This window comes from Theobroma cacao, chromosome 4 (genome assembly GCF_000208745.1).
Source record: "Theobroma cacao cultivar B97-61/B2 chromosome 4, Criollo_cocoa_genome_V2, whole genome shotgun sequence".
In the NCBI taxonomy this organism is placed as follows: Eukaryota; Viridiplantae; Streptophyta; class Magnoliopsida; order Malvales; family Malvaceae; genus Theobroma; species Theobroma cacao.
Window position 1 is genome coordinate 30,293,417 of NC_030853.1, and position 11,613 is coordinate 30,305,029.

Consider the following 11,613-nt stretch of genomic DNA (forward strand, 5'->3'; position numbering starts at 1 on the left):
TTTTATTTTACCAGCTTGTATTTTCTTAGTAGTTCAAAAAAAGCCTTAAACATTGGATGGGGGGTTTGGGAAACAGGCATAGGGCAGGCTTTGTAATTTTCGGGTTTGCTTCTATTTATAAAAGCGAAGTAATTTTTTTTTACAAATATTCAAAGATAAATATTTATATTGAATAATAATTTTAAAATTAATTATTCTAAATTGTAAACATATATAAAAATAATATCTAAAAATGAGCGTGAATAAAAAAATTAAAAACGAAAAAAAGTACAAAAAATGCATAAAACAGACATACAAAGAAATCCTTGCTCACAGTCCATTTAGTTGCCCAAAAGAAGCCCAACATAAGCAAATTACAAGAGAAGCCCAAAAGCAGTAGGAAGGAACGAAATTTGCCCCGTCGGCATTAAACTTCAACTGTCCCTGCTTCGGTTTCTCCCAGATGATACCTTTTCTTTCAACTGCTTTCTTTTTTCCACCACATTCCACCCCCGGATACAAAAAGGTATTTAAAACCGAGGGATACTCATTAGGCCATTTAGCATTTGCCCAAGAAGCCACTCTAAATTTAACAGTCTCCCAGCATTTTGCCCTGTCCCATGCTTTGCCTTTGAAGATGTTCTCATTACGGCACTTCCAAAGAGTCCACACAACAGCAAAGTACGCCATTCTCCACGATCTTTCATCCGCATTTCCCAAGTGGCAATCATTCCAAGATTCAAAGAACGCTTTAACATTACTCGGAACCGACCACTGGTACCCAAATGAGTCACAACAGCAAGCCCACACCTTCCACATTTCCAGGCAGGAAATAAACAGGTGGTTGCAGGATTCTCTCTCTTTGTAGCATAACACACAGATACTCTGGTTATCTTGCATCAGTCCTCTTTTCAACCAGTTCTTCTTTCACCCCAATTTTCCCATGAAGCAGTTGCCACACAAAAACCTCAAATTCTAAATGGTGCTAAGCCTGCCCAAGACTTTTATCCATATCTTTTCTCTCCTTTCCACAGGAGCCATCAATCGTTGACAAAAGGATTTGCAGTATATATCCCGTTGGTTTCACCTTTCCACATCATCTCATCTTTCAACACTTTACTAATTTGAGTATCTTCTAGGAGATTCCCCAGTTGATCCTATTGACCAATCTCCCAATCAAAAAGGTTCCTTCTCAAGGAGGTATCCCAAATCCACACACTCTCCTTCCATCTTCCATACTCCGCAATACGCTTATTCTTGTTGTTAACCAATGCAAAAATCCTTGGAAAGATTGGACCAAGGTATTGTTTTCGATCCACCCATCTGTCCAAAATCGGATATTTTCACCATTTCCTGCAATGAACCCAAGATTAGATGACACCTGCAAAAAATACTTGTTAGTAAGTGAAAGGGGGCAAATAATATTCTTCCATATTGTAGAGAAGTTTCTATTTACACTCGCATTTGACATAAGACGACTTGGTTTGCTCTTGGTTTTTTCGACAATTACTTCTCTCCACATGCTCTCTCTTTCCTGCCCATAACGCCAGATCCACTTATTTAACAGGGCCTGTTCTTTGTTTCCAAATCAGTAATTCCCATACCCTACATTCTCGGTAGTTACACACCTCCTCCCATTTGAATAATGAATATTTCGTTTTCCATCAGAGTCACCCCACAGAAAGTTTCGCTGGAGCTTCTCCAATCTGTTTCTAAGTGCCAACGGGATTTTAAATAAAGACATATAGAAGGTAGGCAGGCTCACCAACACCGATCTAAGCAAGGAAATTCTGCCCCCAAATGAAAGAATCTTCCTGAGATATCAGCTCCTATCATTAATATTTTTTCCCCTTTCTCTCCAGAAGAAAAGAGAAGAGAAGAAAAGAAACGAAGCCCTCGACCTGAGAAAGAAATGGCGAAATAGTCGAAGCGTCAGGCGTCGTCCGATGACGCGCTATCCAACGGCTCCAATTTATCAGAAGAGGAACGAATCGACGACCAGATCAACGGCGCGGAAGAGCTCAAAGCCGTTGGTCTCTTTGCCGCCGCCCCTGATGAAAACGCCAATGATGTTGATGAGGTGCTTTCACGATTTTGCTCCTTGAACAGTTCCTTTTTTTTTTTTTTTTGGTTTCGAATTTTTGCGATTTTGGTTGTTGGATCTGGCTTTTTGCTTGTTATTTTTAGTATGATTGAAAATTTTAGTTTTTAAACTTTAGAATGAACTTTGCTTCTAGGGTTTTTAATACGTTGATGATAAGCTTAATTTAAATGCTATTGTTACTTAGATTTAGGTTTCTATGATTTTTGAGGTTTTCTTGTGTTCGTGTAGGGTGAGTCTAACGGGGCTGACCCAGAGATTAGTAATCGAGAAAAAGTAAGGCTGAAAGAAAAGCAGAAGATTCAGGAAATATTGGATGCTCAAAATACTTCCATTGATGCCGATACAGTGGGTTTTGCATGGAAAAGGTCGTATTCTGTTAATTTCGAACAAAATTTGGAAATTCTATTAATCTTACATTTTAACTTCTTAATTTCATGAGATTCATGTGATATATAAAACTGAATTACATGAATTTACGATCATGATTTTATAATTATAAGTTACACAAATTCATTTATATACACTTAAAAATATATTAAACTATATCGACTAATTCAATGCAATCTTTGATAGTTAAGATTAGAATTTTCTGGTGATTAAACGAGATGATATTATTAAATCTACTTTGCAATCTTGCGACAGCCAAAAATATATGTGTGATCAATTTGCACATGGATTAATTCTCAAGTTTAAATCACGTAAAAAGTCTAACGTAGCCCCCACTATATTATCATTATTATTATTATTTAAAAAAATAAAATTAATTAATACTAGATTTAATCTTGTGATCAATTGGCTGCCCAGGGAATGTTTTATTCGGTGGATGTTTGATGAATCATTATCTTTTCTTTTAGACAAAAAAGAAACGCGAACTAGATTGCCGACTAGCAAAGGATCATTCCCTTGTCAACTGTTCTATGTGTTTGCAATGAATACTTCATTATCTGGATGTTCCTAATTTTTATGGTTTCTTGATTTATTTAATGCATCTTCCATGTCATTTACCATATACCATTAACTAATTTCATTAGTCAACGGTTTGGGATAAGAACTTATTTGATCTAAAATAAAAATTTAAGAGGACTAAATTGATTTTTAAAACATAATTTTATGACTTTTTTTTTTTTTATTTTGTGTGATCTTCATTTGTGTTTTTTGTATTATTTTTATTGTTTGCAAACTTGCTAGCCCAACATTATTATCTTATTGAATTTTGACTTATTTGGATTATGAAATTATTTGATTATAAACTCGTTTGGTTATAAACCATCATTCCAAATCAAAATAAAATTGAAAATGAACGAAATTAAACTAATTAAAAACTTCAATAAATAAATAAGATTAAATCTGGACAAATATAGTGTCTACATTGCCTATAAGACATAGAATTATTAATAGTTTCATACACAAACTAAATTGACTTGTTTCTAATTTTTATGATTTCTTGATGTATTTTAATTCTAGTTTATAAAATCCATCGGCAGCCTGTCCACATTAACTTTGAGTTTCCCATCCAATGGTCTTTTCATATTGAATTCGAGCGTAACAAAACATTCTTTGTGTAAATATTGCATTTATGTGAAAATGGAAATCGGAACTGGTTACCTACTACTAATCCATATTTTCATTTCCAATGTCCGGAAACTTTTACACCCAGCATGGTCGCCCCATTTTCACAGAGTCCGCTTTATATCAGTGAAGACTGTCTAATGTGGCTTATCTTTGTTGCTGCTGTCTTCGTCTTCGTTGTTATTGTTAAAACATTGTACCTCTTTGTTGTGTTGCAATTTATCGTAGCCCCCTTCAAAGCATCTATCTTTTAGTACCTCAACCAAATCATCTTTTGGTTTTTCCAAAGGCTCTGCCCAAACTATAGCCAAATAGGTTTCTTTTGAGACTCCTAACAACCTTGATTCGGTGGTCACTTTTTTTCAGAACCACAATTTTTCTAAACCCCAGAATAATTGAATGATCAATTTCGACCTTAACTACTGACCTACAATGCTGAACAAGTTTTTTTGCCCAAGATAATTTTTTTTTCTCTCCAAAGGCTTTTCAAGCTCGGATGTTGTTAAAATGACCCCCTCATTTTCTACTATTTTTGTCAGCAGTTTAAAGAAACAAATTATCCTTACGTTTAGCTTCCTCAGTAGGCTTTTTCGAGTCCAAGGAGAAGACTGTTCAAGCTTTGCTCAATTTATAATAATCTACCTTTGCTTTCCATGTAATGATTGTTTCAGAGCAAGTTCAACAATAATATCAGTTCCACTGGTGTGGTGTAATTATTTTATCACCAAATTTATCATCACCATATGGCTCATCTCCATGGATTATTTATTTAGAATACTCAATATAGTATTTGATTCTGCAGAGCTGCAGGCCAGGGAAAGTGTGGAATGCAGCATGATAAAGGAAAAAAAATAATTATTATTATTTAATTTAAAAAAAAAAGAAGAAGAAAAAACCAGTTATCCAGTAGATGGTTGCCATGGAGTGTAGCAATTATATCAGCTGCAATGACAGCTCTGGCAAGTCTCTGCTAGTATACTATGTGTGTGTTTTCAAGTACTGATCAGTACTGTTGTGGGGTTTCTGGAGTTATTAATTTTTGGATTCATGAAATTAATTAATGCACCCAAAGTTTAAAATAAAGTGAGAAATGGGGAAGAGATATGATATGACAAATGGGTACTTATTTTGCATTCAAAAAATAATTAATGAATTTTGGAGGGTAAATGGTACTTATTTACACTGCAATAAAATTTTTATTTTTAAATTTTAAATTATACTTTTTTCTCACAATTAATATTAATATTAAAAATGTAATTTTTGTTAGTGTATGTAATCTTTATAACTTCATTTTATTTACAATACTGTTAAAATTTTATATAATATAAAATTAATTTATAAACAAGACATTAAGATCAAATTAATGTTACCATTTTCCTATCAACATTCTCGAGAGATTTCAACCTTAGCTTTTAGTGGGTTGTTGGCATAAATTTAAGGAATGTGCCCAATTTCTCATATGAATTATTTTAAGATTTGAATTTACAATTTCGAGTCATGTTACTTGTCTTGATATTTGTATCTTTTAAATATTTATATATATATATGAATGCGCACATGTAGTAATTGAATAAATTCAGATGTATGTACGAGTGTATCAATTCATTGATAAATCAAGTAATTCATAAATGAAATATTACAATCAAATCACATCGAGTAGGAAAGAAAATGTCCAAACAAAAACGATGAGACAAATGGTATGTCTCCAATTTTTATCAAAGAATCTTCTCCCTGTTGACTACTTGACTTAACTAAAACAAATAAGTCAGCAGTCTACCACTTTCTTCAGCTTTAGTCCTTTTGAAGTCTTTGCCCAATTTCTCATATGAATTATTTTAAGAATTGAGCTTCAAATTTTGAGTCGAGCTATTTTTATCTTAAATATTTATAATCCCTAACATAAACATGTAATTATAGGATAAATTTAGGTGTATGAACTTATTAATTTTTTTATATATCATTTAATATATAAAAGAGATATTACAATCAAATCAATGTAATACGTTTATATTATATATATGGTATAAGATATTTATTTACCTTTTATCAATTCCTTAGTTTAACTTTTCTATATTAATTATAAGTAAATAAAATTACATTATAAATCTTAATAACACTAATTATCCTAGTGCTTGGCCTGCAATCCTACTGTAAATGGAAAAAGAAAATTCCCCGTTATACTAAACTTTAAAAATCTCAAAAGCTACAAATATCAAAGTCAAAGTTTTTAAAATATAAAACACCCAAAACACAATGAAACTCATAAAAAGAAAAATCCTTAAAATATTTTAAAATTTAAAGTTTTAAAAATCCATGAAATTTATTTCATAAATACTCACACAAACTGTCAACAAAGAGTTGAGATTACACACAAATAACAATAATAATGATAATAAAACCCACACGAGAGAACTGCATTGATACAATTCAATGACTTATTCTTTAGTATTTGCCTCTGTGAAAACAGACCAACCAAGCTTGCAGCAGCCTAACCTATCATTGGAATGAAAATAAACATTAGAGTGAGTAATTATTAATTAGTTATAACAATATCTTATTAGAACACAGCAGAAGAGGATTTTATAAACTAGTATTAAAATAAGATCCCATTGCAAAAAACATCAAGAAATCATAAAAAAATAGGAAACATCAAATCAACCAGATAATGAAGAATTAATAGCAAACACATAGAACAGTTGACAAGGGAATAATCCTTTCCAATCAGAAAATCAACCCAAAAGATGATGAACCCCTGCATCAGACAATATGCAAAAATTCAAAAACACCATCAATGAAGAGCCCAAGCCTGATCATTAGGCGTCAAGGCTCTTGCCAGTTGCCGCTCAAACAGAAAAAACACAAAAATTCCATCAGTCTAAACTGCAAAAGGAGCAGGAGCATCCCGAATTAATTTCATTCGTACGTAGTCCCTGCACCCCAAGGCAAAGCACACGACCAGAGCCAACAGGAGGCATCCACCATATCAAGAACATAACCAAACTATCAGCAACAAAAACCAGCAGGTCTCAGACCCAGTCAATTGAACACAGGCAACATTCATCTACAACATTTGGGTAAAGTTTTAACTTACAATTACATTTACAACATTAATAAACAATTTTGCAGGAAGCACACACGGATATTTGCTTGGTGCAATTGTGGTGCTAACGATTGTTATTAGTGAACCTAGAGGACAACACTTCTAAAGAAAGCATGGAGTTTGTGGTTTGGACAACACGTAATACTAGTGTTTTTTTTATATATAAAAGGATTGCTTAGGAAAGTACCATTGTAATTACGAAATTACTTACCAAAGTAACTTTCTAAAAAATAATTTATTTTATATTTTTTGTGTTAAATATCACCAAAGTGATCCATGAGTGGAGGCATGTTTTATTGTTTAGCTATAAAGTTTTTAATTTTCTTTTCGCTGTATATTTTGAACATGTCATCCATAGCCAAACCCATCAATAGAGTCCTATTGTTTTAATTGGAGGGTTTGTGGATTATAAGGGGCATTTCGACCAATATAATTTGTCCGCATCCTGCTGATGTTTTGAGTCATGGACATTGCCCTCTTTTTTTATGACTCTATAGATTTTGTTTGCTGCACCTGTCCAAAGTGCAGCAGCAACATTGGGCAGCATGGCTGCCGGGTATGATCTTTTGTTTAACCAGCGGTTGATTTTGGGTTCATATGCTTCTATACCAACGTATAGTGGCCTAAAATTCATTCATTTTTGCAGGGAGAACTACTCCCCGTTAATGATACCTTAAATTTAAAAAAAAAAAAGTTGAGGCATGAGAGTCATATGGATGAAGTAATCATGGAAGAACAAGCGGACAAGGGGAGCTCCCCTGCGGTGCTCTTTTGAAACTGCAGATTAAGCCTAGAGAAGGCCTTTGGAAAGGATTTAGAGTAGACATTTTTGGAGAGCTTAGCTAGTGCTCCTCATCAAAATCACAACGTCGCATATATATCACAGATTTACTAACTTGACATGTATGTGTGTGTGTGTGTGTGAGGAAAGTAGAAAGAGAAAATAGGACACTAACTTGGAGCTCTGTTTCCTCTGTTTTCGATTATCAAGTGTCCTCTTCTGCTGCGTTCTAATCAAATAGTGTTATATATCAATGGAACCTATTACTTACTACTGTGTTTATTTCCATTCCAATGCTAGGTTGTTATAGCAAGCTTGGTTCTGTTATTGCAAAGGAAACTGCTGAATAATAAGTCGTTGAATTGTATCGATGGAACTCTCTAATGTGGTTTTTACTATTATTATTATCATTGTTGTTGGTGTGTAATAACAACTTTTTGTTGACTGCTTTGTTAGTATCCATGGAATTTTATATGTATCCTATGGATTTTTTTTGTTGAATTTCAATGTGCTTTTGGGAGTATTTAACTTTGAGTGCATCATGGAGTTCTTATTAGCATTGGTTCTTAGAGAATAAGTTTGTCCAAATTGAGAAATTTGACACGTTTAAATTGAATTTTGTGAGTAAGGAAGAACAAAAAATTTTAATTAACGTAAAATTTAAAGATGAATGTGTAAATCAAACATATTATTGATGATTTTTTTAAATTAATTTAATTGATTAATTTATTTAATTTGATAATAAGAGATCAAATATCGAGATTAATAATTAAAAAAATTTAAAATATAAACTTTCAACAATACAACCAGAAAAACTATTACATATACATCATATTTTGAAATTGAGTAATCTATTTTCAAATTTTTTTTAACTTTTGTAGATGTTAAAGATTTTCAAATGCAGAATGGCAAATGGTATGTAGTAGCTATTAGAAACATGGTTTTGTGTTGGCATATGTTCAATGTTCATTCATTGATTAAATTTGCATGTTGAAACCAGAAATGGAGGAGATGGTGGGAAAAGGCCAAAGGGTGCATTAGAAAAACTCGTGGCAATAGATTTTGTTTGATAATGACACCAGCCTTCTATGGTAACCGGCTCTCCTGTAGGCAGTGAAATGAATCGCTAGGGATTTGCTTGATAAGAAGTAAGGACACCAACTTCGTGCCCTGGTAACTGGGTGTTGCCGGTTTCCCAACAGACTCTGCCGGTAGACAACCAAGCATGTAAATTTGGTTCACACCAACCATGGCTAGAGTTGGTGTACACCATGGGTTGTGTCCCACCTTGTTCTCTTTTCATTTATCCATCAAGAGTAATACACGCTTTGAACACGCTTTGTTTTTCATAGAATGGAACGAAGAAGAATAAAAATATTTGGTAACCATGCAAATTTATCAATGGAGTTGGTGGATGGGGTTGTTATTGTAAATTTCGTCTCACCAACCTCTCAACACTCCTTCGTGATCAAGTGTCGAAGTCTATATAAGGGGAGGAGAGGGGGTGTTCCTCAGTTCACAGCCAATTTTAAAATTTTAAAATTGAAGACCGTAATGCCGATGATGGAATTCATTCCAATTTAAACTTTGTTAATTGAAGTTCATTGTATTAGATGGCTTTCTTTGTCTACAAGGAATTTTTTCAGATTTTGTGTGTTTTGAATCGCCATGTTGAGTTGTAGTCCGTGAAGCGATTCTGGAAAATTTAAGCGTTTTGGGGATGGGGAGAATCTGCCACGACAAAACTTAAGGTGATTTGACAAACACTTTGGTCTAGAATCGGCCACGGCAACTTGCAACCTCACGTCGGAGAAACACAAGGGTTAGGTGGATTCGGTCCGACGGGGACGAAGTCTCTTGCTTTCCCTCTCCTCTTTCCTGTATGGTAATGTTTTTACGTAAAATGGTCAAATCTGGTGTGAACGCCAAATGATGTTGTGGAAGAATCCCACCAGGACTGCTTTCGGAAACTTACGTGAATTATTTGTTGGAAAAGGGTCCTTGAGTGGATGAAAAGTAAATTCGTTTGAAATGTCAACCTTGTCATGCTTTGAGCTCTTAATGGCTTTTTGTTTAATATATATATATATATATATATATATATAATAATTATNGATAGTATAAAAGGATTAGATGGATGAATTCAATCTTAATTTTTATTCAATTTAATTTGCCTCTAAATCTAAATATATATAATATAAATAAATATTATTTACTTATTTTTTCCTATTAAATTTTCATAACTGATGTCATTCCCTTAAAAAATAAATAAAATTTAAATAATAAATCTGCATCGAACATGAGTCGTTTACTAATATGGTATAAAAGGAAGAAATAAAAGACGATGAATGAAATATTGACATGTGATATCTTTGAGTCTAAATTTTATTTTAATTGAATGTTAAATTAAATTATAAATTGTTTATGTTAATTAAAATGGTTCAAATATAAACAAATTAGGCTTAGTGTTCCTTTTGTTTATCAGAGAAGGAGCTATATATTTTTTCTTTTTTTTTTTCGAGTTAAACGGAGAGTTTTAATTTACTAAATCAAATGTAAATTCTTATTAAAGAAAAGATGATCAATATTACTGTTGCGCTTTTCACTGTGCCCAGTAGCACCATATCATCTATTATTCTCATCTATGCCCCAAATGACACGTTTGATTTGGAGAATGGCTATTGCGGTGAGAATCGCACGTATGGTTTTGAGGCCGGAATGGCTAACTCGGTTACAGTCGCACGTGTGATTTTGAAGCCGAATCATTCACCTTGTCCCTTTCACTTTTTTTATTGTTTTTGGTTGCATTTTATTATTTATTCCCCAAAAAGTCCTTAACCACGCCCCCTCTCTCCCATTATTAGTCATTCCATGACTAATGAAATAGGGCAAAAATGACAAAAATACTTATTTGTTCAAAATGATTAAACTCATGATAAAATCCCTTTATAACAGCAATAATGACAACCCAACCTGTTTTTCTCATTTCTTCCTTCTCTTTCTTTCTCAGACCTTTTCTCTCTCAGACCTTTATACATAGGCATCCCCTTTCCTCCCTTGCTTCATAGTTGCAAAGAGGGAAAGCATCGTTGCTAGGACGATGGACAAGCCCATTAAGAACGACTCATCGTCATCAATCTGTGGACGTGAGGGAGACCCTGGAGTATAAGTGGAAAAAAGTGACACCTTTAGCTTTGCTTGTGCTTCTGGCACTCATCACCGGTATCATCATCTACAAATGTATCAGAGTCCGTCGAAATGATGCTGAAGTCGTCGAAGTCCCAGGTGATGTAGAGCTTGCCATCCAGGAATGACATTCTTTGTAAGTTGTTACTCTGAGCTCTTTGATGACATTGCTGTCACCCATGTCTTTTACTTTGCACGTAGAGCTTGCTGCCTGAGGCCTTTCAATTTGTTGCCATCCTTTTTTTTTCCTTGAAAAGCATTAAATTTGGTCTCATTTCTCATAAGGAATTATACAAAAACTACCCCTAATGGTTGTGGAATAGCCATCCATGTTCTGTGGAAAAAAAGTATCTGCTTCCATGACTGAGGGATGTCCTGGTTGCAAGGACCATGTTACTGACCAAAAACTTCCTCATGAAGCCCACCACAAGACTCCCTCCCCCTGTAGATGTAATATGTAATGCCTCATAACAACATGGAAAGCTATCAGCTCATTTACAAAAATCCTAGTCCCAGGCATCTGGGAGTAAACAAGAGCCGTCCCATATCACTTACTCTCCCTTGAACCTAATTTGTTGCCAACTTAACCTAAATATATTCCGCAGGACAAAGACATATGTAGTAATTTTTTTTTTTGAAAGGTGAGTTTTTTAACCTCAGAATCGGAATGCCATGTGAAGTCTCCCACCTAGTTGGCCAAAGACTCTCATCGCATCACAACCGATCTGGGAAAGGCCTGTACAAAACTCTCAGAATTACCACTTACTTGGACTAGTGGCTGATCAAAAGAAACAACAAAACTCACAGATGCTCTGACCAAAAGGATCGCACATGCCTATAGAGAATGTAGAGCACAAGACCAATCATACAAAAACCAACTTTGACTAAAGGACC

At 34.0% G+C, this 11,613-nt stretch overlaps 1 long non-coding RNA gene across 1 annotated transcript; it reads left to right on the top strand.

The window, feature by feature from the left end:
• LOC108661710 lies at nucleotides 1,361-2,350 on the top strand. Its single transcript, XR_001927483.1, has 2 exons — nucleotides 1,361-2,059; nucleotides 2,312-2,350. It is a non-coding gene; the product is annotated as an uncharacterized LOC108661710 (long non-coding RNA).